The sequence below is a fragment of the Ceratotherium simum genome, chromosome 4, assembly GCF_057802395.1.
Source record: "Ceratotherium simum simum isolate JZ-2026a chromosome 4, ASM5780239v1, whole genome shotgun sequence".
NCBI lineage: Eukaryota > Metazoa > Chordata > Mammalia > Perissodactyla > Rhinocerotidae > Ceratotherium > Ceratotherium simum.
The window spans coordinates 57,929,122-57,956,489 of record NC_141903.1 but is presented as its reverse complement, the minus strand read 5'-3'; the positions used below and the strand labels follow the sequence as shown (position 1 = coordinate 57,956,489).

Genomic DNA, 27,368 nt, shown 5'->3' with positions numbered 1-27,368 from the left:
ATTCCCACACTGCTTAGCGTGCACTGGGTTGTGGCCTAATTGCCTTATTATGCAGTATTAAATAACCTATAAAAAAAGAATAGAAGTGTGAATTAAAAGGAATGAGCCTTGGTCACTGTAGGTGGTATAGGCGAGCAAAACAATAGAATAATCACAAATGTAAATGGAATAATAAGCAGAACACACCACTAGGATAAAGACCTTTCAGATTTCTGAAAAAAGATTTCTCTTTTGGAAAGAAACCCCCAAAATGGGGACTTATTTAAATCTGAATGAAATGAAGAATTAAATATAACTCATTTAAGGATAGTCGCTATTTTACATACAATACTTCTTTCTCAATATTTTACACCTAATTTAAAATATCCAGGTCCTAACTGCTCTCAGCAGTATAATAGAAACCATAAATGATGACACTTACAGGCTTTTAAAAAATTACCTAAATCATTTCTTTTCACAGGCATCTGCTTCCTAGTATAATTAGATAGGAGACAGTGTGAAAAGGACAGATTTATCCTGTTATTTTTCAAAAGTAGGATTGTTAATATGCTAAATCGTACTAAATAGTGGTTTCCCACTGAAACTGTTCTTTACAGTTCCGTTCAAGTAAGGACTTCAAGTCTGAAGTTCAAAAAATTTAGCGTAGTTCTCATAAATGCTAGTTAGTTGGGTTTTTTTCTTTCTTCTTTGATTGTATCTTTTGTTCGTTTTATTTTTACAAAGGAGACAACTCTGAAAGACTACTTAAATTCACTCTGAAACAAGAATATTCTTAACGTATTTGCTAACTTTCCTAACCAAGATATCTATTTCTGTGATTTCAGCTATCAGCTCCAAATACCTAAACTCCCATATCTAGAGCTCTGAAGACTTTCCTCCTCCTTCCAGGATTAGTTCCTAATCCCTGCCTCCCTGTGGGTATTTCCATTTGGGTGTTGTTGCACCTAAATTCCATGTGTCTAAAGCCAAAGTCAGCCGTCTTCCTTCAGTAGTAGCTCTTAAACGCAGGATTTCTGTCAGTGATGCCATCTTCTCCCAGTGCCCAGGCTTGGATTCTCCAATCACCTTCTTCCTCCCTTTCCTTCACTTCTCTCCCACCCCATGTCTTTTCTGCACCAAATCCAGGTCATTCTTCTCTTTCAATTTCTCTCAAATAGCATCTTCTTTCTCTTCCCACCAACACCTTCCTTAGCCCTCCCAGACCCCTGTCATAGCTCGCCAGCACTGGGATAGTGGCTCCTTTACTGGTCTCCTTGCCTCCCTCTCTTGAGTCCATCCATCTTCTACATGACCAGAGCAGCCCTCCCAAAATACTCATTTCACCATGATTTTCTCTTTTGCCCACAGAGTAAAAACGTGACAACCTTAGACTTGAGGATTTACATAGGTCTGTCCTCATTCTGTGTTTTCCCTCTCACCTTGTATCACTTCTTAACCAAGTCTCTCCACTCCATCCAAGCCAATCTGTTGACTAACTGGCAAAATCATAGTTCCTCTTTCTGATTTCGAGCCTTTGCTTCCATATTTCTCACTTAGAATTTCCTATTCTGTGCCCACACGGATTCATCTTAGTATTACCATATCCCCCTTTCTTTTTATAGACTCTTTCCTTTACTCAACATGTATTTAGTAGGCATCTACAATGGACCGTATCTCCAAGGCTGTTCTTGATGGGAGCTGAGGGACGTGTCGTTGTGCTTAGCTCTCTTATGACTACTTCCAGCTTTGTACTATAGCAGAAAGAACACTGGACTGTGAGGAGATCTCTCGTAATAACTGCTCTCTAAACATGTAGAGAACCTCACATTGTTCACTTTCTCAGCACCTCAAGGTGTCAATAGATAAAATAGGTACCCAGTGCATTTTTTGTTGATGAATAAGCTGTGCCTCGGACAAGGTCTTATCCTTCCTAGGACTCAGTCTCCTCATCTGTGAAAGCAAGAATTGAAAATAGTGTATCACTGACGTAATTTTATGGTCATGGTCTTTGCACATGTGTTTTCTATGGCCATGAATTGTTGGCCAGCTTTCTATACCCATACCAATGATACTGTGCGATCTTTGCAGATAGCTCTGTAAATTTTCAGTACATGTTTTGTTGCTTGATTTTCAGCATCTTAAGCATTTTTATTATAGATCTTGTTTGGGGGCATTATTGTCTGCACCCCCTCCCCCTTTTAAATCATTATAGGAGTTTTTTCTTGTCCTTGAAAGAAAGGCAAACAGGAACACTCCTAATACACTGTGTTTGTCTCAGAATGACTTTAAGGAACATTAAGTCTGCTTATGTTTACCTCTTGAGGACAGTTTTAGGACAGAAAACATTAGACTCTTTTCTTAAACGATATTCATCTCCCCAGTGATACTCAATACCCCAAAGTTCCCCAGCCCCACATTTACATGCTGAGAGGCATGTTAGAACAGAATGGGAGTGTCTTATCACAAAGAATCAAAGTGATAGCAAATTCAGTCGTTAAACTAAAAGCCCCATCTCAGTCACAAGTGACTTAAATATGTATAAAGCCCTCAATAGGCTGTTGTGTAGGCAATTCATGTCAGAACTAAATTCCACAATGGGAATTTAGGCACTAGTCTGGAACTGGTACCGGATTCCAGGCCTTTTTATGCTGCTTATTGAGTCTGTACAGATTAATGTTACCAACGTCACACCATGGGCTCAGAGATGAAAACAAAAATGAGAATAATTCATATTTTGTTGGTAAGATAAGACGTACACACTTCTCTCCATCTATGACAGAAAATCAAGCATAGATACAAATCAGCATTGCTATAAATACAAAGTTTCTTACTTCATCTGGGTCCTCAAATCTTCCTGACAATGTATCTGTGTCAACTCTCTCCCCCAGTTGTTGGGGCAAACAGTCCAGATTCTTATCCCTTTCTTAAGTCTCCTTCTGTCCTCATCTCAGTGGAAGATGTTACCTTTAACTTCATGGAGAGAATAAAGGCCATTAAGTGATAATCCCCTTGAATCCCAACTTTCCATCCTTCCCATTCTGACTTCTTTCACTCCTGTTTTAAATGCATGAGGACAGTGTCCGAGGCCACATCTGCTACCTGACTCTGAATTGTATTGATCAACCCATCCATCTCTCTAGAACAGTATATCTCAACTCTGGCTGCACATTAGAATGACCTGGCATACTTTTACAAAACTGATGCTCAGGCCCTGCCTCCAGCCAATGAATCAGAATCTCTGAGGGGGAAGTCCATGTATCAATACTTTTTAAAAGATCCCTAAGTGATTCCATGAACAGCCAGGCTTACAAACCAATCCTTAGCCTAAAAGTCTACAAGGACAAGCATCTTGTATGTGTTGAAAACCATTCCACTCAACTGCAGAGCGCCTCTACATCAAGTAATAATGATGATATAATTCTCTTCTTCATATACGTACCATTATTACACTTGAGTGAATTTTACTATTCATATAACCAAGGTGAAAAAAATCATCTATAATGCTACAGTAATTTTCAAATTTAAATTCTAGAGAAGCGTTCAAATACTCATCAAACAAAGTTGTAGTTAGTGGTGGTGAGAAGACAAGCACAAAGAGTGGAGAGTTTGTGCCTCAATTATTAGAATTGATATGGTCACTACTTCTCAAGTATGTACTTGGCCTCAGGAGTTTTAACCATTTCTCACTTAGAAAACTAGCCACTCAGTGCTTTGTTTACTGAAGTGGAGGCTTTTGCTCTGGAAAAACTGTATAACACCTTAGACATTAGTGATTGGTGCACTAAAAGATAACTTTATTAAGAATGTTTTTTCCTCTGTAGAGAGTAAAAAATTCCATGAGGCATATTTCTGTCCTTACCACTTGTCTGTATGCCTGGACCTCTCACCGTGCTCATTACTATATTTGTGGTTGGTTTCATGAACTAACCAACACTTTAATTCAATTAAGTTTTGTTGAAATTTTAGTAAAATAAGTATTAAAATAAAGTATTTTATATTAAATATAGAATACTTCTTACTATTAAAAATTACATATATTTTATTGTTATATTAAATATTTTATATATATTAAACATTAAATATATATCTCATAATTAATATAATAATCATATCAAGTGTAATGCTGGTAGAGAAAATATTCAGTCAAACCAGTTCTTAAAAATTTTTGTCAGTTCTTCAATCAGGCAAGAGAAAGAAATAAAAGGGATCCAAATTGGAAAGGAAGAAGTGAAACTGTCACTATTTGCAGATGACATGATTTTATATATAGAAAACCCTAAAGAATCCACCAGAAAACTTTTAGAAGTAATAAATGAATATGGTAAAGTTGCAGGATACAAAATCAACATACAAAAATCAGTTGCATTTCTGTACACTAACAACGAAGTAGCAGAAAGAGAAATTAAGAATACCATCCCATTTACAATTACAACAAAAAGAATTAAATACCTAGGAATAAACTTAACCAAAGAGGTGAAAGATCTGTACACCGAAAACTATAAAATGTTTCTGAAAGAAATTGAAGAAGACACGAAGAAATGGAAAGATATTCCGTGCTCTTGGATTGGAAGAATTAACATAGTTAAGATGTCCATACTTCTTAAAGCCATCTATAGATTCAATGCAATCCCTATCAAAGTTCCAACAACGCTTTTCACAGAAATAGAACAAAGAATCCTAAAATTTATATGGAACAACAAAAGACCCCGAATAGCTAAAGGAATCCTGAGAAAAAAGAACAAAGCTGGAGGTATCACACTCCCTGATTTCAAAATATACTACAAAGCTATAGTAACCAAAACAGCATGGTACTGGCACAAAAACAGACACACAGATCAATGGAATAGAATCAAAAGCCCAGAAATAAACCCACACATCTAATGGACAGCTAATCTTTGACAAAGGAGCCAAGAATATACAATGGGGAAAAGAAAGTCTCTTCAACAAATGGTGTTGGGAAAACTGGATAGCCATATGCAAAAAAATGAAGTAGACCCTTACCTTACACCATACACAAAAATTAACTCCAAATGGATTAAAGACTTGAATGTAAGACCTGAAACTGTGAAAGTTCTAGAAGAAAACATAGGCAGTACGCTCTTCGACATCGGTCTTAGCAACATCTTTTCAAACACCACACCTGACCGGGCAAGAGAAACAATAGAAAAAATAAACAAATGGGACTACATCAAACTAAAAAGCTTCTGCACAGCAAAGGAAACCATCAACAAAACGAAAAGACAACCTAACAATTGGGAGAAGATATTTGCAAACCATACATCTGATAAGGGCTTGATCTCCAAAATATATAAAGAACTCATGCATCTCAGCAACAAAAAAACTACCAACCCAATTAAAAAATGGGCAAAAGACCTGAACAGACATTTCTCCAAAGAAGATATACAGATGGCCAACAGACACATGAAAAGATGTTCAAAATCACTAACTATCAGGGAAATGCAAATCAAAACTACAATGAGATATCACCTCATGCCCATCAGAATGGCTATAATTAACAAGACAGGAAACAACATGTGTTGGAGAGGATGTGAAGAGAAGAGAACTCTCATACACTGCTGGTGGGAGTGCAAACTGGTGCAGCCACTATGGAAAACAGTATGGAGATTCCTCAAAAAATCAAGGTTAGAACTACCATATGATCCAGCTATTCCACTGTTGGGTATTTATCCAAAGAACTTGAAAACACCAATATGTAAAGGTACATGCACATCTGTGTTCATTGCAGCGTTATTCACAATAGCCAAGACTTGGAAGCAACCTAAGTGCCCATCAAGGGACGAATGGATAAAGAAGCTGTGGTATATATACACAATGGAATACTACTCAGCCATAAGAAACGATGAAATCCAGCCATTTGTGACAACATGGATGGACATTGAGGGTATTATGCAAAGTGAAATAAGTCAGAGGGAGAAGGTCAAATACCGTATGATTTCCTTCATTAAGTAGTAGATAATAACAACAATAAACAAACACATAGGGACAGAGATTGGATTGGTGGTTGCCGGGGGGGAGGGAGGGAGGGAGGGAGGGTGGTGAAGAGGATGGTTTGGTACTTGTATGTGGTGATGGGTTGTGGTTGGTGTTTTGGTGGTGAACATGATGTAATCTGTGCAGAAGTGGAGGTGTAGTGATGTACACCTGAAATTTTTACAATGTTGTAAACCAATGTTACTGCAATAAACAAAAAATTAAAAAAAAAATTTTTGTCAGCTCTTATTTCCATTTAAATGTTAATTTTGTTTATTTTACCCTACATATACGATAGAATATTATTCAGTGGTAAAAAGGAATGAAGTACTGATACCTGCTATAACACTGCTAAACCTTGAAAACATTGTGCTAAGTGAAAGAAACCAATCACAAAAGTCTATATAATGCATAATGCCATTTATATGAAATGGCCATAGCAGGCAAATCTAAAGAGACAGAAAATAGTGGTTTCCTGGGGGTGGAGGAGTTGGGAGGAAATGAATAGTGACTGATAGTGGGGATAGGATTTCTTTTTTGTAGTGATGAAAATGTTCTAAAATTGATTGTGGTGATGGTTGAACAACCTTATGAATATACTAAAAACCATTGAATTGTAAACTGTAAATGGATGAATTGTATGTGAAGTATATCTTAATGCTGTTATAAAAAATTTTGCTAAAAAAATATGAATCACATTTTTTCTTCATTTTACCTGAACTTTAAGTGTATAAAGACTGAATAGAACTTCCATGAACATGCAAAGGCTCAAGGTATATTGCTGTCATGAGCTCTTCCTGCAGAATTTACTAGACAATGGGCTTCAGAAGGCCAAATGACTAGAGAGACAGTGTAAAGACAGGTGATAAGCATTAAATATATATTTACCTGTAGTAGCAAGACTAAATGGTTGTTATAAATAGGATGATCATTTATCCAATTTGACAATACAGTCCAGTTATACCTCTTGTCTTTGTCTAATTAATAGCGGCCCCCTTCGCTCTCAAAACTTTTCTTAGTAAAGTATATGAATGTCCTTGAGGTATGAGAGGTGGTAGCATGTGTAAAGGCTCTATGTTCTAACAATGCAGATATAATATAACTTATTAATGGAAGAATCGAGTGAGTTTAACAAAAGTAGTATAGCCTAATTGTCTTTGAAGTGTTGCTGGGAGTAAAAGGATATTCCTTTAAGTTAGAAGCTGGGAGAGAGGAGGAGGGAGAAGAAGAGGTTATTAACTGATTTTAAACTAGGAAACCAATAAAAAATTTGTGAATGTTTGAGTCTTCTAGCTCTCAAGGCGATCAGAAATTCCTCTGTCTCCCCGCCCCATGCATTTCACCCCACACCATTGTTGATAAAATTCAGGTCTTGCTATTTCAGTGGTTCTTCCCCATCCACTCATATTTCTCATATTTCATGATATCGGGGGATACATTGTCACCAAAGTTTGTTGTAGATGTTGTCCATTAGTTTTTGTTTAATTTATCCTATTTGCTTTTTCTTTAGGGGTAATTCAGGGAGATTTAAAACCTACACTGCAGTCCCCACCTTCTTCCCAGAGTGCCCCAGTTACCACACCTCTCTTTTTCTTGGTTTACTTCTTTTTTTCTTCTGTGGCATGTCCTCCAGTAAATCCCCAAGAAAGAGCTTATGGGAAGTTATTGTTTTATAATTTGCATTCCTGAAATATCTTTATTTTATCCTCACGTTTAGTTGATAGTGTGGATAAGTAGAGCGTTCTGGTTAAAAATTCATTTCCTTCAAAATGTTGAAAGCATTTCTTCATTTCTTTTTAGCTCCCAGCATTGTTGTCATTGTTATGATTTTCAACTTGTATGTCATTTGTCTAATTATTGCTTGTTGGTCTTGCTGTTCTCTGAAAGTTTTAAGGATTTCTTTTGTCTCCAGTATTCTGAAATTTCACCATGTTGTTTATCAGTATAAAGTTTTCTTCAATCATCATGCTGCTTAACAGGCCCTTTCATTTCATTCTGGGAAATGTCCTAGTATTACTTCCTTCAAGTTTTCTTCCTCTCAATGATCTCTGTTATTCTTCCTCAGACACCTATTAGTCAGATATTGGCCCTTCTAGATTAATCTTCTAATTTTCCCCCTATTTTGCATAACTTTTGTGTTTATTCTGCCCTATAAAAGATGACCTTATCTTCCAACACATCTTTTGATTTTTAAATGTTCTGCCATTTAATTTCTAAGGACTATTTCTTATGTCCTTTTTCTTATAACATACTATTTTAGCTTAATGGGTGTGTTAAAATTAAATATGAAATGGAGACCAGGCTTGAGAATTCCCTGAGCAGACAAAACCATTTAAGCCATATAAGCAAAACTAAATCTAGCTAATTTCATGAATGTAAGTGAAACTTAACTTAGATTATTTCTAGTAAATGCCTCTGATAAGCATAAAAGAAAATTGTCATCTTCCTAATATTGGTGTGAAATAATCACTTTTAACCAACGTCCTGCTGTCTGGAAACCCCCATTGTAATAATCAATCATTGTAAAGATTAAACGACTTCCTCATTTTCACTTTATAAGCCATCCTGTAACAGCATGCCCCTGAGCTTCATATCAGTTTTAAATTTGAAAGCTCTCAGTTCGTGAAAGTTTGTTATATGCACAATAAACTCTTACTAAATACTATTTATTGTCTTGCTGGTTTTAATTTTGCTATTTCTGGATCTTTGACAGGTATAAGCATATCTCTTTTCTTGCCAAAGATATTAATTCTGAGTATTTTTGAAGTCTTCTCGGAAAGTTTTGGTTGTTTTGTTTCTTTGAAATTTTGTTTCCACCATATTCTTTTTTTTTTTTTTAACATTTCTCTGCCTTGGTAACATTCATATTGGATGCTTTATTTCAATGTCTTTGGTCCTTTGATGTTTGTTTTTATTTAGGCATGAGGTACTAAGAAGCTTATTGGAAATTTTCTTGACTCCTGAGCCACACAGCAGTTTGATGATGTGAAATATGGCCCTCCACGGTCAGAATAGTCAAGTGTTGTTTCATGAGTCAGTAAGTTTCTCTACAGAGAAATGCTTTGTCCTCTCCCTCGGGAATGTAAGACTGCCGGCGTTCTAGGAGCCTAATAGGAAGAGAGGTTGGGACTCTCACCATACAAATGTGCACTTCCACTTAATCTCCATGTTTTCAGCATTACAACCTCTTCTTGTGCATGTCACTGTTTAATGTCAAGTTCAGAGTCCCTCTGGTTCAATCTGTCCAGACTTCCAGTCTTATGACAGAATAGGGGAGGTGAATTAGTGCCTAATTGCTTCTTATACAAACACTCTTCCGCCCTCTGAGATTCTTTGTTCCTCTCATTTCTCAGTCTTTTCATTTTCTTGAAGTGTAGCTTGGCTTGCTGTTTATCTTCCCCAATTGTCCACATTTAGCTTGCAGCTTTCTCTCACCAGTTACCACGTAACGATCTGCTTTCTGGTTTGCAAATATTTGTTGGCATTTGTCAGCTTCGTCTTTTCACCAGCACTCCTTAATATTTTAGAGTTTGTGCTTTTTACTCTTTTACTGTCTTTTTAGTTGGATATTGGGAGACATTGGAAGGAGACATGCGTTTACTGCCATGTTTGCTTGGTAGCTCCTTGGTCCAACCACCCTCCACAGTAGCTTTCATTATTCCCGTTATATAGATAAGAAAACAAAGGTACAGTAACTTGCTTAAGATAGCATAAGTAATAACCTGTACTATATAGATTGACTCCACATTTGAAGCTCTTGTTCTCTGTACAAACTGCTTCACAAGAAATAGTTCAAATTGATAGCTTCAAACAAGATATTAAGCCACAACAATACTAATGTTTATTGAGTGCTTCTCCAGACTTGCCCTGTGCTAAGTGCTTCATATGCATTATCTAATTTCATCCTCACAAGAGCCCTGGGAGAGAGGAACTATTTCTAGCCCCCATTTACAGATGAGAAAGCTGAGTGGTAGAACGGTCACACAGAAAGTAAGATAAAGTCCTAAATAAGTAGTGTTAGGACTCTAGACCACGGGTCAGCAAACATTTCTTGTAAAGGGGTGGTTAGTGCATATTTTAAGCTTTGTGTGCCATATGGTTTCTGTTGCAGTTATTCAGCTTTGCCATTGCAGCATGAAAACAGCCATAGAAAATGGGTAAAGAATGAGCATGGTTGTGTTCTAATAAAACTGTTTACAAAAACAGAAGATGGGCTGAATTTGGCCTCTGGGCCATAGTTTGTCCATCCTTGCGTTAGATAATTAAAAAGGAGTAGAAATAATGAATACCTGGTAATGATGCTAAGTTCTGCTCCAGCCAGAAAGATTATTACACTCTTGCTACTAGGCAAAGAGTCAACAAATGTACAGGTATTTAAAGACCTCAAATGAGGTGGTCAGGTATAGGAACTTGACTAAAAGGAGAGGGAGGTTGACAGAAGTAAGGGCAGATACTATAGCACCGGTGCTTGAAGAAGAGATGGAGGATTCCCCCTATCATCTGCAGCTTCTTCCTGTGCTCATCACTGTGTTCCTTTGGGGGTCAGTGGCTCCCCAGGTGGGTCGGATGCTTGCTTTAAAAGAATGAATAATGAAAATGAACTAATGGCACCAAAATCAGCAGGTGAAGCTACAACCCGAGTGACTTTCAATCCTCCAACACCTTAAAAAAACCCATAACTTTCTCTGAGGGAAAAATTTAAAAGCAACCTCAATGTTAAAAGGCATAATTCTTTAAACTCCTCAATGACTAAGTTTTATGTTACAGCCACACAGTTTTGGTAACAAGAAAGATGGTATCATCAGTTCCAAATGAATAATACCAGACGCTATCTCTCATGTTATTCATTGGAACCCTGATCAGAGGAAGGGTTTACTTGTCACCCCCATATAACCAAGGGCTTAGGAAGGAGGAGAATGTACTGGTTTGGTGACACAAAGATTTTGCTTTGCCAAGAGCATAACTTGGATAGACTTAATGAAATATTTCAGTTTTTCAAAAGGACTTGGTTCACAGTTTGTCTTTGTTTTGTATAGGAAGCCAGCAAGGTAGCAATCATTTAAGATTTTATTCCTGCTAGAGTGTAGACTTGTCAGCTGTAACCTGGATCTGAGGTTCAGGATAGAAACTATAATCACTTTTTATCTTCTCTGCCACAGTGAATAAGAACAAAATTTCTGAAGGGTGATTTTAAAGTGGAAAACATACTTTATTTTCAGCTGTGAGAAAGAAACCGGTATCTAGATAAAGAATAGCAAAGGAGAGTTACTTTTCCTCATTGTGAAACATATTCCTTATGTTCAGTAACACAAAACCCTTTTAGCATGATTATGGACTAAAACTCTAAGGCAGGAAGGGATCATGCTGTCTCTAGGCTTTGAAAAATAGTCAAGTGTAGTGGCAACAGTTAAATCAATAAATCAGATTAGAACCCAAGACACACAACTGTGTTACAAGTCAGCCCTCCCTTTGCATTTCCTCCTTGAGCCATTCTGCACACCAAAATTTTCACCATGTGTTTCTGCATCGATTAGTTCCTGGACCCCCTGCCTCTGGGAAGAAAAAGATGGCAAGGATGGATTATTCTTTCATCACCAACCGAAAGTCACCTATAGCCTTCACTTGTTTGGAAACTAGCTCTGTAAACAACTTTAGAAGTTCTTTTTGCACTTCATGTTAGAAAATGGATGTAAATTTGCCCTGGAACATTTCTGTTTGGGCCAAAACTTTTCAGCCATTTTTAGTACTAGAATAAGTACTAAGTACTAGAATAATACTAAGAAATAAACAAGTTTTAGGGCTCCACAACCTGGAATTGGGAGCATTTTTATTAACTGTCCTGCTATCCAAACTATACTCAGGGACAAATGTAGCATTTTGTTCTTTTTAATTCTAATGTGGAATTCAGTTATTTTATTGAAAAGAATGTAAAATTTGGTCTGATGAATTTACTTCAATGGGAGTCACCTCTCTATCTATGGTTTTCAAATGTTCTTCATTTTGTGACTCAAAATCAAGTTTTTTCAACCACTAACTTCCCATTTCTCTCTTCATTCTAACCTTACTATACCAAGAAAAGAAAAATAGTTTGAAATTTTAATAATGTGAGAAAAAATGAAAAACAGAAAATGACTTATTTCCTCAGTTTTGGTCTGAGAAAGGAGACTGTACTTATATATGGTATCTGGGTTGGGCCAACATAGGGCTAACATAATTGACTGTTAGCACAGGGCTCTGTAATCAATGACAGTTACAGATGCTCAGTCAATTTGACTCAGTTACAAATGCTTTGGGAAAACTAATACTTTGGCGGATCTCAAAGTGTCCCCAAAGCCAGTATGTATGGACTTCCTAGGACAGGGTATCTCAAAGGAATCAGAATCATCTGAGGTTCTAATGTAAAAGATAAATTCCTGACCTTTACTCCAGATTTTTAAAAATAAAATCATTGGGATGGTATAAACAGATGCAGAAAAAGCATTTGATAAAATCCAACACCCATTTATACTAAAGCTCTCAGTAAACTAGGAATAGAGGGAAACTTCCTCAACTTGATAAAGAATATCTACAAAAATCTGCTAATATCATACTTAATGGTGAGAAACTTCAAGCTTTTTCACTAAGATCAGGAACAAGGCAAGAATGTCCCCCTTACGGCTACTTTTCAAGATTGTACTGGAAGTCCAAGCTAATGCAATAAGAAAAGAAAAGGAAATAAAAGGTATACAGATTGGTAAGGAAGAAATAAAGCTGTTCTCAGATGACATGATCGTCTATGTAGAAAGTTGGAAAGAAATGACCAAAAAAACTCCTGGAACTAATAATTATAGCAAGGTTGCAGGATATAAGGTTAATATACAAAAGTCAATTGCTTTTCAATATCCCAGCAGTGAACAAGTGGAATTTGAAATTAAAATTGCAATACTAAATACAATAGCACCCCCCAAAATTAAATACTTAGGTATAAGTCTAACAAAATATGTATAAGATCTATATGAAGAAAATTACAAAACTCTATTGAAAGAAATCAAGGAATAAATGGAGAGGTAGTCCATGATCATGGATAGAAAAACTCAATATTATCAAGATGTCATTTATTCCCAAATTGATCTATAGATTCAATGCAATCCTAATCAAAATCCCAGCAAGATATTTTGTGGATATTGACAAACTTACTCTAAAGTTTATATAGGGAGGCAAAAGACTCTGAATAGCCACCACAATATTGAAGAAGAAGAAAAAAGTTGGAGGAATGACTACCCAGTTAGTCACTACCTGGCTTCAAGACTTACTATAAAGCTATAGTGATTAACACAGAGTGGCATTGGTGAAAGAATAGACAAATAGATCCATGGGGCATAATAGAGAGCCCAGAAATAGACCTACATAAATATAGTCAACTAATCTTTGACAAAAGAACAGGGGCAGTACAATGGAGCAAGGATAGTCTTTTCAACAAATGGTGCTGGAACAATTGGACATCCAAAAGCAAAAAAAATGAATCTAGGCAAAGTCTTTACACCTTTCACAAAAATTAACTCAAAATGGATCACAGATCTAAATGTAAAATACAAAACTATAAAAGCCTAGAAGATAACGTAGGAGAAAATCTAGATGATCTTGAGTTTGGTGATGCCTTTTTAGAAATAACACCAAAGGCATGATCCATAAAGAAAGAATTGATAAGCTGGACTTAACTAAAATTGAAAATTTCTGTTCTGTGAAAGACACTGTTGAGAAAATGAAAAGATAAACCACAGACTGGGAGAAAATATTTGCAAAAGACACGTCTGATAAACGACGGTTATCCAAAATACACAAAGAATTATTAAAACCAAGCAATAAAAAAACAACCAACCTGGTTAAAAAATGGGCCAAAGACTTAATAGATAGCTCACCAAAGATGATGAACAGATGACAAGTAAGTATGTGAAAAGATGCTCCACATCTTATGTCATCAGTGAAATGCAAATTAAAACAACAAGATACCATTACATGCCTATTAGAATGGCCAAAATCTGGAACACTGACAACACCAAAAGCTGGCAAGAGTATAGAGCAACAAGAATTCTCATTCATTGCTGGTGGGAATGCAAAATAGTTCAGCCACTTTGGAAAACAGTTTGGTGTTTTCTCACAAAAGTAAGCGTACTCTTACTATATGATCCAGCAATCACACTTCTTGGAATTTATCCAAGGAGTTGAAAACTTATGTACACACAAAAACCTGCACGTGGATGTTTATGGCAGCATTTTCATAATTGCCCAAACTTAGAAGCAACCTGGATGTCCTTCCAAGGTGAATGGATAAATAAACTGCAGTACATACAATGGAATATTATTCAGCATTAAAAAAAACTACCAAGCCGTGAAAAGACATGGAGGAAACTTAAAGGCATATTACTAAGTGAAAGAAGTCAGCCTGAGAAAGCTATATACTGTATGATTCAAACTATATGACATTCTAGAAAAGGCAAAACTATGGAGATAGTAAAAAGATAAGTGGTTGCCAGGGGCTAGAGGGGAGAGAGAGATGAATAATGCAGAGCACAGAAGATTTTTAGGGCAGTGAAACTTCTCTGTATGATTCTGTAATGGTGGATACATGTCATTATACATTTGTCCAAACCCACAGAATGTACAACACCGAGAGTGAACTCTAATGTAAACTATGGACTCTGGGTAATAATGATGTGTCAATGCAGGTTCACCAAATGTGACAAAAGTACCACTCCGGTGGAGGATGTTGATAATTGGGGAGGCTATGTCTGTGTGGGCATGGGGAGTATATGGGAAATCTCTATACCTTCAACTCAATTTTGCTGTGAACCTAAAATGCTCTAAAAAAACCTATTTTAAAAAAAATCAGGGAAAAAATTACTGGGATAGCATCTATAGATAGACTGTACCAAGAGCCAGCAAACTTTTTCTGTAAAGGGCAAGGTAGTAAATATTTTAGGCTTTGCAGGCTGTATATGGTCTCTATTACACATTATTCTTCGTTTTTTGTTATTTTTTTTTACAATTCTTTGAAAATGTAAAAACATTTTCAGCTGATAGTCCTTAAAAAACAGGTGTCAGGGGCCGGCCTGGTGGCCCAAGTGGTTAAGTGCACGCGCTCCGCTGCGGTGGCCCGGGGTTTGCTGGTTCGGATCCTGGGAGCGCACTGACACACCACTTGGCAAGCCATGCTGTGGCAGCGTCCCATATAAAGAGGAGGAAGATGGGCAAGGATGTTAGCCCAGGGCCAGTCTTCCTCAGCGAGAAAAGAGGAGGATTGGCAGATGTTAGCACAGGGCTGATCTTCCTCCAAAAAAAAAAAAAAACAGGTGGCAGGTCAGATTATGTCCACAGTTGTAGTTTGCTGATCTCTGAACTGTGTAATTAGAAACATTGATCTTTCAGAAACAGTTATGAATGCTAACCTTGCAAACCAAACTGATAAAATATTTTTTGAGCACCCTCTGGTGTAACAAATAATACATTAAAAATGTATATTATAATTAAAGTGATATTTTTAATTGATGCATTGTCCACCTCCCTCAACACCCCCAACATAGCAATGCTGGACAAAATATTTTAAAAGGTATATTTAAAGTATCTAGATCTTATATCACTATGACAGAGAGCAAAATGAGAGAGGAGAAACCCAAGAAGAAGAAAACAGAACTTCATGAAAAATGGCCATAAACTCAGTAAGCAGGTGAATTATAGTTCAAAGAAATAGAAATACTAAGACGATCTTCCAAAACAGATATTTTTTTTTTATTTGCTGAGGAAGATTTGCCCTGAGCTGACATCTGTGCCAATCTTCCTCAATTTTGTATATGGGTGGCTGCCACAGCATGGCCACCAATGAGTGGTGTAGGTCTGCGCCTGGGAACCAAACCTGTGCCGCCGAAGTGGAGTGTGCTGAACTTAACCACTAGGCCATGGGGCTGGCCCCCAAAACAGATTTTTAAAATAAGTATTTTTGAAATCCTAAAAGGGACAGAGGAATAAGTAATATTTATAAAAGAAGAAAAAGGAATCATGAAATGTAAATAGACAGATGTGATTCAAGAACAGGGAAAATGAAAAAGAACCAATTAGAGATCTGGAATTAAAAATTATGGTCATTTTTTAATTAACAGGTGAACATAACTAAAGAGATAATAAATTGGAAGACTCAGAACAAAACAGACTTAAAAAAAAAAAAAGTTAAAGACCCAGATCAGAAAATAGATTAAAAGGTTACAACATATGCATAATACATGTTCCAAAAATAAGAAATAAAACAATAGGGGCTGGCCCCGTGGCCTAGTGTTTAAGTCCGGTGCTCTCTACTTTGGCGGCCTAGGTTCGGTTCCTGGGCGTGGACCTACACCACTCATCAAGCCATGCTGTGGCAGCGACCCACATACAAAATAGAGGAAGATTGGCACAGATGTCAGCTCAGGGCAAATCTTCCTCAGCAAAAAAAAAAAAAAAAAAGAAAAGAAATAAAACTATGGGAAAGAGGCTAGATTTGAAGAAATGAGAGAGTATCTTCTGAATTGGAGAAACACATACATCCTCAGCTAGATAGTGGTGAATATGAGAAATAAAAATTCAATCTTATATACAGTATTGTGACACCACCACCCTAAACGCCACTTCTGTGTGAAAGAGAAAACAGTGCCTCTGGCAGATGCCTTCCTTGAATTCCATGGCTTGGGTCAGTAGCCCATGGCCTGGTTTTCAGCCTCCATTTGCTCCCTTAGCCATATTCCTTTGTACAGGGCAAGAATTATAGAACTGTAGATGGTGTGGCTGTAGGTGAAAAATAAGAGAAGCTAATTAAAAATTGTCTTACAGATTTCCTACAAAGTAGCAATAATTATGCTGACTGTAGTTTTTTTGTGTGTGTATGATAATACATGCTAGAAGGCAATAGAATAAAATCTTTAAATGCTGAGGAAAAAGGATTCACAACCTGAGGCTCTATATAGCACAAAATTATCATTTAAGAGTAAGGATGAAATAAAGTTTTGGACCGAGTCTAATAGAATTTACCTCTTACAGATTCTTGCTGAGAGAACTACAAAAGGATGAACTCCAGCAAAAGGGAAAATGAATCTAAGGAATGGAGTGGGATATAAGCAATAGCGGTGAGTAAAAATAGTAGTAAAATATGGGTGCATTTAATTCTAATGTAAGACATGGTGATTTCATTGAAATGTTGTTAAAAGTTAGGAAAGCTGAATTTACTTCAAATGAACTCTCCTCTCTGCCTATGGTTTCAACTATTTTCAATATAGTGACTCACTCTCTTGCAACTATTAACTGCCTGTTTCTCGCACTAGCTGACTATCACTACACTAAGAAAAGAGTAACAGTTAGAATTTCAATAATATGAGAAAAAACAACAACAAAAAGTAATTGTTTATTTGTCTTTGTAACCCCTGGGAAGGCTCGCTCAGTGCTTAGAAAAGTGCGTATCATGTAAAAAGTGCTCAAAAAGTATTTCTTGAATGAATAAATATATTCTTATTTAAATTTTAAGAATAGTTTCCAATAAGAGATAGCATTTTGATAGGATTAGGTCTCAGCACAGAGATTCATATCCTGGTTTGTTTTCATTAAAAGACAGAGATAAAAATGAAACTGTAATTAAATGTCTACATTTTTAAGAACCTATGGCAAGCTTTGAAGAATAATTTTTGAGGAGATAGTCTTCCATGGAGTTCTCTTTTAGGTCCTTGAATAAGTTAATTTTAGGTTAAAAAAGTTACTTCTTGGTTTTATTTGGACAAAAATTAAAAAATGGTTCTTGGTTAGAAAGGAGAAATATATTTTTAAAGGTAAATTCTTGATGAAGTATTCTTTCAGGATACATCACCCAGTTATTTTTATATGGAACAGACAGACATAAGCTTCTCACTTTCAGCCCAGAAGCAGTTTCTGTGTCCAGGCTGCATTGCTCCCTGTTATTTATTTTGTGCAATCTCAAAGATGGCAGTGGGGCAGCTCCAACATGGCGGTAAGATCATCATCTTGGCAAAGGAACGGTCATTCTCTTACACTTATGCTTCACACCTAGCTTGCCAGTCGGTAGTTGGGTACATTCAGGGTACAGTACTAACAGTCAAGCTCCCTCAGTTAATTTTCTGATTGCATTAGAAAGGCACACTATTTTCCATATTCTCATGGCTGCCAAGACTGAGTGAGACATTAATGTTAAAAGCCAGTCTTTTCATAAAGAAAGTGGTTGTGGTCTTGGTCTCAAAATATGTATTATTTGGCACTTACTGGCAAGTCACCTATGAAAAAGTCCAGGTGTTGTGTATGTTGTATTCTTGTTTCACCTGGAGTTTGGGATTATTAAAGCTGGTTATGTGGCTGACTGCTGCGAGTGAGCTGCCACAGACAGTATATATTTGCACTCAAACGTTGAACCACTTAGAGCAGCAGGATGCATGCCAGGGCTCATAATCCATGTTGAGGTCTCTTCTGCTTTCATGCTTTCTATCTTTCTGACTGTTAACAGCCAGCTAGCACCCACTAATTTTCTACAAAAATAAAACATAAGCCTAAAAGTACCTAATCCATTTTTGTCCCCTTTTGCTATATATTTAAAAGAAGATATATAGTTTGGATCAAAAGTTAAACAAATATGAATACCTGGGCACAATTATACTTCAATTGATAGCATCCATCATTTGACATTAATGCTTCCCCAGGCTTGGATAGAAAAGTAACCCATGATCAGACTACTGGAATGAAAAGATTTCCAAAGACATACGGTGAGGATTCTGGTGCTTTGGGGCTTCAGAAAAACTTGTTTGGAGAAAAATCCCGTGGAAATGCTTTTATTTGCCCTTTCAAAGCCATCTTGAATTAACTGCTTTGAAATTATAAGAGAGAGGGGACCATATCCATTTTTTTAACCGTATTTTAAAATGTTTCAATAAAATATGTAAATAGTATATAATATTTTTCACATGTAGTATAATTCATGCTCATTTTGGCAGTAAGACAGAAGACTCCCTGGGCCCTTGAAGACAGTCATGATAGGTAGGGAAGTGTGTTATTCTGAGTCCACTTAGGAGCTAGGAACAACAGCGATTTTAACTGGAGAATTTAATATAAAGAATTGTCATCCAGGAATTGGAAATCTGAAAAACAGAGCACTAAAGTTTCCCAGAACGTCCCAGGGCTGAGAGAATAAAGGGAAGAGGTTAGGATTATTGAAATTTAGAAGCTTGGCGGAGGACTCACAGAGCTTGGTCTCTGACTTCTGAGGAAGGGATGTTGCTGAGCTGTGTTGGTGCCTCAGGAATGCCACAGAGGCACTGCAAAGGATTGGGAACCAAACTTTGAGGAGCACCAGTCAGCAGCAGCTGGGACCTGTGAGGAGCCTTGGTGTTGTTGGATTTGCCAGCGTTGGAAAAAAAATGCAACTGGAATCCACTGCACTACTGGAATAACGAGCCACTGCCAGGGTGCATCTTTGTTGGGTGATGCTGAGAGTAACAGGAATCAAAATAGGAGCAAGATATAACCTAGGACAGTATCCCTCTCTGTCCTCCTGTCTACTCTCTCTCCAGGGCCCCCTATTGTCAGAGCCTAACAGTAATCTGGTTAGCAAAAGAGACCTGGTTTGCAGAGTTTCAGCCCCAGATTCACAAAAGTGAAGACTAGAAGAGTGGATTTGAAGCTAAGAAACTGATAGTTTAATAATGAGCACAAGAAAAAACAAAATAAAATAAAACTAGTCTTGCTTGCCTTCTATATGATTATTTCATGAGGATTGTGTTCAATACTTTTGATTTTCATATTCTAGGTAAAAGTAACCATTTTGCAGAAAATATTTTTCTTGCTGAATTAATTTAATGGAATATGAAAAGAAAGTAGTTGGATAAAGATGGTTGGCTGAACATAGGCATGTGCTTCCCCAAATCTCTTAAAATAGCTGAAAAAGTATTTTTTTAAATAATTATGTTATAGAACAATGATTTATGACAGAAAGAAAGCAGATGCGGAAAAAAGAAAGTAGATGAATTTGATTCACGCAGAACGACACTGTAGAGAAGGCACAGCACCAGAGGAAGCAGGAGGATGTGCCTGCAGATGTGGGGGCGACCCCCAGGGAGCTGCAACCTTGAAGTGAATGAATGCAAGAAGCAGTTGAAGCTGCTAGAACATTGGGATCAGTAATAGCGTAATTTCTTTCTGAGGAGGAAAAGCAGTCAGTCTCCCCTTTTCTCTCCAGTGGTGCTGAGCAGTGGGCAGTGGCAGTTTGCTGTCATGATAAAGTGACGCGTGTAGTCTGTGAGAACAGAGAGGTAGTGTCTTGTGTGGCTAGTGACCTCCAGGAGGGGCATGGAGCCAGGGAGCAGAAGACTAGCTATGAACTCACCTACAAAACATGCCCTGCTCTTTTCCCGCAAGCATCTGAGGTGACTCTCCCAGAAAGGAACAGGCATCTAGGAGTCAAGCAGTGACTCTGGAATACAAAGATGCCCAGGCAAGAATTGTATGAGGAAACGTATCATTATGAAAGCGAGTCACCAAATAGATGATTTTACACCTGAAAATTTAATTTGAATAAATAACAAAAAGTTAAACTATAATTGATATTGAAAAGATGATATAACATCTATTAAAAAAACATACCATTATTGGAAGAAAAATAAATATCTTGGTAATTATAAATAATTGGTAATTTTAAAATAATCCTAATTATTTTATAAAACAATTATTCATGACAGAAAGAATGCAGATGGGGAAAAAAGAAAGCAAATGAATTTGATTCATGCAGAGCAACGTGAATCGCCAACAATACTTATACTAATACAACTATCTTGCCAGAAATTTCAAGATCTCATTAGTTGGCTTAGTGACACAACTAAAGAATGAATTAACAAGTCAAGGGTTTCTTCAGAGTAGAGAACAAAAAAACAGAGAGATTAAAAATCTGGAAGATGGGTCCAAGATGTGCAATATAGCTGTCTTCTAAGCATTCCAAACAGAACGGAGAGGGTGGAATGGAAGAAATAATCAAAGAAATTATTTATAAAATATTTTCAAAGTGAAGTACAACACTGATTAAAAGGGCCCACCAAGTACCAGTTGATTAAATAATAAAGACACATACTTTGTCTATTGTGTTTACTATTATATCCCTAACATACAAAACAGTGCTTGGCACCTAGTGGGTACTCAGTAAATATTCATCAAATGAATGGATGAATCGAAACATAAAATGGCAAATTTTGAGAACACCAAGGATAAAGAAAAAAATCCCAAATGTCTACAAAGACAAAAAACAGGACTGGGAATTAGATTTGCATTAGACTTAACAATAAGAGATACTAAGTGGGGCCAAATTTCAAATTCTGAGGGAAATTGATTTGAACCTAAAATCTATGGCAAGCCACGTTAACATTTAAGCATGAATATAAAATAAGACATTAAAAAATATGCTAAGATTCAGAAATATAATCATCTACAGACCCTCTTAATGGTCTTATGCTTAAAATAAGTATTTAAGTTTGTGCTCTGGTAAAACGAAAATGAATTGAAGAAGGACATAGACTAGTGAGCAAATAAATCGTTAAAGCATGTAATGAAGTCCATATAATTATGCTTCATTAAAAAAATAACAATCTGGGACTAAAATCCCCAAAGATCTCACCAGAAGAAATAGTGGGTCAGGGGATCGGGGAAGAGTGAAGTGGGGATTATGGGGTAGTTGGAAGAAAAAACATAACTGTATTCTTCAGTAGGTGAATATAGAAAAATACATTTAAATTTTTGAAAAATATGTTTTAACATAAGGGAAAGCATAGATTAAATGTTCTTAAAATGCAGAGTGTATAAGAATCTTTTAGAGTGTTTGATTTTAAAAAATGTTGGATCAAATGATACAAGCATTCTTAATATTGATAGATACTGTCAAATCCTCTATGGCAGCGTTTACCTATTTATACTCTATTAACAGTATTTAAAAGCGCTTATTTCCTGTACCTTCACAATACTTGATATAATCAAGTTTTTTTCCCTCAATCTGATCATATTTTGCAACTTTGTTATTTATTATAACATTATATCATGGCTATTTTTTGAAGTCAATAAAAAGAGAGATCTAACTCATTCTTTTAAATAGCTGCATAATGTTTCATAGTAGCGGGTACTTAAGATTATGCCTGTTTTGTTGCTGCTATTGTTAATAATAAACATTCTCCAACAACTATTCTTGTATAAAGGAAGATTGTGTGGTCAAATCACATGTATCTAATTTTAGATACTCAGACATTATTGGCTTTCATTTGAACCTATTCGTTTTCCTGACCACCTAATCCAAAACACTGTTTTAAGTCACTCAGACTTCTTATTACTCTCTGAAAATTTTTGTTCATTTATTTGTCTTCCTGGTATTTTACTTTTCCACCTCTGGAATGTAAACCCTTTTAGGTGGGGACTTTGTCCAACTCGCTGTATGCCTCACATTTATAGCAGTCAATAAGTTAATGAATAAATGAATGAATGAATGAATGAATGAATGCAAGTGTGAATGATTAACACACAGTGTCTTCCTACCTCCTTGCTTTTGTTCCTGCTATTCCCTCTGCTACAAATATTGTTACCCGTCAAATTGTTCTTACTCTTCAAGACCTAGTTCCAATTCCTCTGAATTCATGAAGCATCCATTTATCCCCTTCCCTCAGAAGTGACTTTCTTCTTTACTCATGCCTCTACAGACAACTGTACTGTACCCTGCACAGTTGTCCCCCCTTATCTGTGGGGGATACATTCCAAGACCCCCAGTGGATGCCTGGAATCGCAGTTAGTACTAAACTCTATGTATATTATGTTTCTTTTCACTTAAAGGAGGCACTTACGGCTTCTCTTCGGCATATCCGAATCGCCAGCATCACTACTCTTGTGATTTGGGGCCATTATTAAGTAAAATCACGGTTACTAAAACACAAGCACTGCGATACTGCAACAATCAATCTGATAACCGAGACAGCTACTAAGTGACAGATGGCCAGTAGTATATACAGCGTGGATACGCTAGACGAAGGGATGATTCATGTCCCAGGCAGAAGGGAGCAGGATGGCAGGAGATTTCATGATGTTAATCAGAATGGCCCACAATTTAAAACTTATGAATTATTTATTTCTGGAATTTTTGATTTAATATTTTTGGACCGTGGTTGATGTGGATAACTGAAACTGCAGAAAGCGAAACTGAGGATAAGGGGTGGGTTGCTATACTATTGTAATCTTACACTGACCCCATTCTGGCTTTCACCGTAACATCGTTAGTTGTCCACATGCTTTCTTCTTAGTAGATTATAAACTCCTTGAGGGCAGAGCCCATGACCATTCATTTTTCTGTCCGCCAGAGCACTGGTCATTGTACCTTGCACTAGACAGAATTTTTAATTTAACTGAAGAATTACCATAAGTACCTTAATACTTTTAGTAGCAAGTTTAGTAGAAAAATTGTCAAATTTGGAGCCAGAAAATAAAAGAAGAATATGCAACCTAGTACTTTCACTCTTGGCTGTATGATATTGTTTTTAAATTAACCTCCACACATCTCTTTCCTCTTCTGTAAATGAGGATTATAATTCCTAACTTGCAAGGTTGCAGTGAAGAGAAACGTGAAACCTGTATATGTGAGGTTCAGTGAAGAGTGTATATGAAGCATAGTTCCTGAGACATAGTAGATGGGTATTTGGTGATTCAATCATTCATTCGGTAAAAGTTGAGTGCCTACTCTGTGACAGACACTGAGGACGCCGATTATGATGAGAAAGTCAGTCCCAAACCTTAGTAGAGTGCCCATTGAGAGAGACACGTAATTTGGGGAAGGATAAAAAACAAGGAAACCCATTTTTGGTGAAGTGGTTAAGAAGCTTGAAGTTCAGGTATACACTATGTTGGAACAACAGAACTTCAGTCTTGAGATATCCTTTTAAATTCTTTAAAATAAAATCTCATTTCATTGAAAAATTAGTAAACATAGAGCCTCTTCTCAATATTAAAATATGTTCTCAACCAAACAAATTTAAGAAGCAATCAGCTTAAAATGTGTAACCTTTAACCATCTATTTAATTCTTTGAAATAAAATCATGATGTTGTGATTCTGCTTCTGGGAGAAAATGCAATAACTATCAATAATTGGAAATAGTTGTAATACTATTTTTAATCAGAACAGACCAAATAGCAGTATAAAGCCTGAAAATTGAATTTTGGTAATTTGCTTTATGTTGCTCCATTTTTGGTTTGTAAATGGAGCTTTCTTACTCAGCTCCTTACTGGGAAAGTGTATATGCATGATTTTTCACACTGTGACTTCTTCATTACTTTATTAAAGGTTCAGAAGGTGCAGAATGTTGTCAATCACATCCAAGAAAAAAGTGATTTTGGAGTTTATGTGTGATTTTGGACTTAAGCTTTGGATTATGGCTTTCTTTTCTTTGCACATAAAATCTGTCATTTTTTTTTACAAGTGGTATGATTTTTACTTTCCAAAATAAAAGGTAGTGACAGCAATAAATTATCAATTTCATGGCATATTACCTAATGTCCCTAATATTTAAAAAACGTTAGAATAGATTGTTTCTGAATATAATAAAGTAGTTCAAAGAGAAATTAATTTTATTTCCTTAATTATTTAATTACATTAATTAATAGAAAAAGTAAAGCTTCAAAAATATGATTGCTCTAGAAATGAAAACAAATTTACTGATGGTTTTTCAGAACTTCAGATGAAGATTTTTTTTATTATATTACTCAGTGCTCATTTTCATAAGGATTCATGTGATGATGATTTCTTTTTAGAATTTTGATTCCTAGAAAATATGAACTACTAGCTTGTTTTCTTTTATCATCTAAAAAGATTTCTGCAATCACTTTTTGCATTTCATTTTTTGCTTTTGTTGTCTAAGAGCTCTCAATTTAACTCAGTATTCAAATACAGCAATTATATTCCCGTTGGCATAGTTACCTCATCCTTTTTCTTACAAGACCTTTGATTTTATCTTTAACTACCTTGTGTAGTCTTGTGTTTCACATGTAAGTTCCTGAAGTTCTTTCAAATATTATAAATTTATAAAAGGCTTTTCCTTAAAAAATTATATTTGTCATTATTTGATTTAGGAGATGAAGATATGGGAGCAACAGTTAAATATATATACTTTTTTTAAGCAAAGCAAAAATAACCTTGTTTTGTTCAGATTTGATTATTGTGGTACTACTAAGAAAGACGAAAGCAACTGGACCTTTGAAAACATATGGCAATCTGGGGAAGATAGGACAGAGAAACAAGTCCCCATTTTAGAGCCAGAAACAAGGGTGGAGAGTAGAGGCTGAAAGAGGACTGAGCCTTGGAAGTGGATTTGAGCTTGCACTGGATACATCCTCAGAGCTGGAATTCACCTCACAAAATATTTTCTCTTTTTGCTTGGATTGAATGCCAGGTATTTTAGTTATACCAAACTGTTATAACAAATAGACTTAATAGTGGAAAATGGCTCAAAAACAGTAGAATTTGTTAGAGTTTGACTTAAAACTAAGAGATTACATTTCTTTTGAGATGGATTGACAATTAGTTTTGCCCTTTAAATGTATTTCCTTCTTCTTCTTCTTTTTTTTTTTTTTTGGTGAGGAAGATTGGCCCTAAGCTAACATCTGTGCCAATCTTTTCTCTATTTTGTATGTGGGTCACTGCCACAGCATGGCTTGATGAGTGATGCAGGTCTGTGCCCAGGATCCAAACTCGTGAACTCCTGGCCGCCGAAGCGAAGCACGCTAAACTTAATCACTATGCCACTGGCCAACCCCATAAATGTATTTATTTCTGAAACAGAATTATGAAGGGTAAGTTGAGAGCTAAAGTAGGAGTCTTCATTTCTGAGAGATACTGACAATGATAGACCCAAGGAGTAGTGATGACGTTATTTTCAAGTTATCTGGGGAAACTGGTCTATTCTTTGATTTTGAGTCTCTTCACATGATGGTGGATGACATTGTGATCAGTTACGCCGATAGTGACCACCATGGTCACATTTATTAGCCTTCTACTTCTAATACTTTTCTAACCCAAGTGTAAATTAAGTTTGCCAGTTATGGTTTAAAAACTGTGACAGCCAATTAAGGGAAAATTTAGGCTGAGTTGGTTGGTTGAATTTTGTGTAATTAAGGAAGGTGAATCCTCCAGAGCTGTGTCCATTATTGGATAACTTAATCACTTCTTATCCTCTTCTCCAATTTCTACCATCCCATGAAATGCCTTGTTTTTCTATTAAAAGCTTCTACTTGGCACTAGGCTGTTACAGGTTGACAGATCTGTAGGATAATTGGATTCAAGGCCATTAGCATCTGAGTTGGCAAAAATACATTTCAATGAATTGAGTTCAAAGTGTTGAATTCAGTTAAAAAATACAATTTTAATCCACTGATCTCAATTTTTTTTTTTTTTACTTTTAAGACTTGTACTGATATCACAAGGATAAATAATATTGCAAAAATTGTGCGAATCCCAGTACCTTTATATTCCACTGAGAATCTCTGTTTTGGCCACACTTTTTATTGTTTTGAATTGAAATAGAACATGGCACATAGGACTAAATTATTAAGGTGAGAGTCTCTGATGAGTAGAGAATTAATGGTCTAGTCTGAATTGAAAATAGGATCAGAACATGTCATCAATCCTATTTACAAGTTATTATATTAAATTTCATTCCGAATTAGTGTTATAAAAATGAATGGTCCATCTTAAATCATGCAGTATTTTCTTTTTTTCCTTCATAAATTATAAAAATTACATTAAAAAAGGAAAACTAAATAGTCACTGGTAACCATCAATAATCTTTCTAAGTTTGCATACTGCCTTTCAATCTGTCCACATATACTCCATCCAGCCTTGTAAAAACCTATTTGCAGCAGGCCTTTTTATGTATTCATGAAGATGCATAACTATATTCACAATAAGGAATACATCACAATAAATCAGCCTTAACCATAAGTTTTTCACATCTTCCTTATTGTCTATAGATGATCTTGTTTGTTGAAGTTTTTAATAAAGAATTCCCATTGAATTATCTTCTCTAGGTTAAAAGTTCTGTTCTTTAACCCTGTGGTGTCACATAGTTTTATCTTAAAGGCCAATTCTAATAAATTGATAACAAAGGCTCAGAACACTGTGTTGAGAAGGATTCTGAGTCTTCATAAGATCTCAGCAGGTGATTGATTAGCAGTGCTGCTCATGGAAGCAGGAGGGTGCTTTTGAAGGAGAAAATGTTTGTTATTGATTTTAAGAGGTATTTTTTTTTACATTCTCTTTAGTATTCTTACCAGATACAAAGATTATTTAGTCTCTTGCCTTTTAAAACTGGTTGTACTGCTTATAACAGTCCTT

The 27,368-nt window shown here is 36.1% G+C and overlaps 1 long non-coding RNA gene across 3 annotated transcripts in view; it reads right to left on the bottom strand.

The window, feature by feature from the left end:
- Positions 1–27,368, bottom strand: part of LOC147917303 (uncharacterized) — a 251,280-nt gene that overhangs the window by 58,091 nt on the left and 165,821 nt on the right. The window contains exon 1 of one of the 3 annotated variants that reach the window (XR_015551987.1): positions 2,811–2,976. The exons of the other annotated variants lie outside the window; for them this stretch is intronic. This is a non-coding gene — a long non-coding RNA (uncharacterized LOC147917303). Of the gene's footprint in view, positions 1–2,810; positions 2,977–27,368 lie in introns of those variants that run through there. 3 annotated transcript variants of the gene reach the window in all.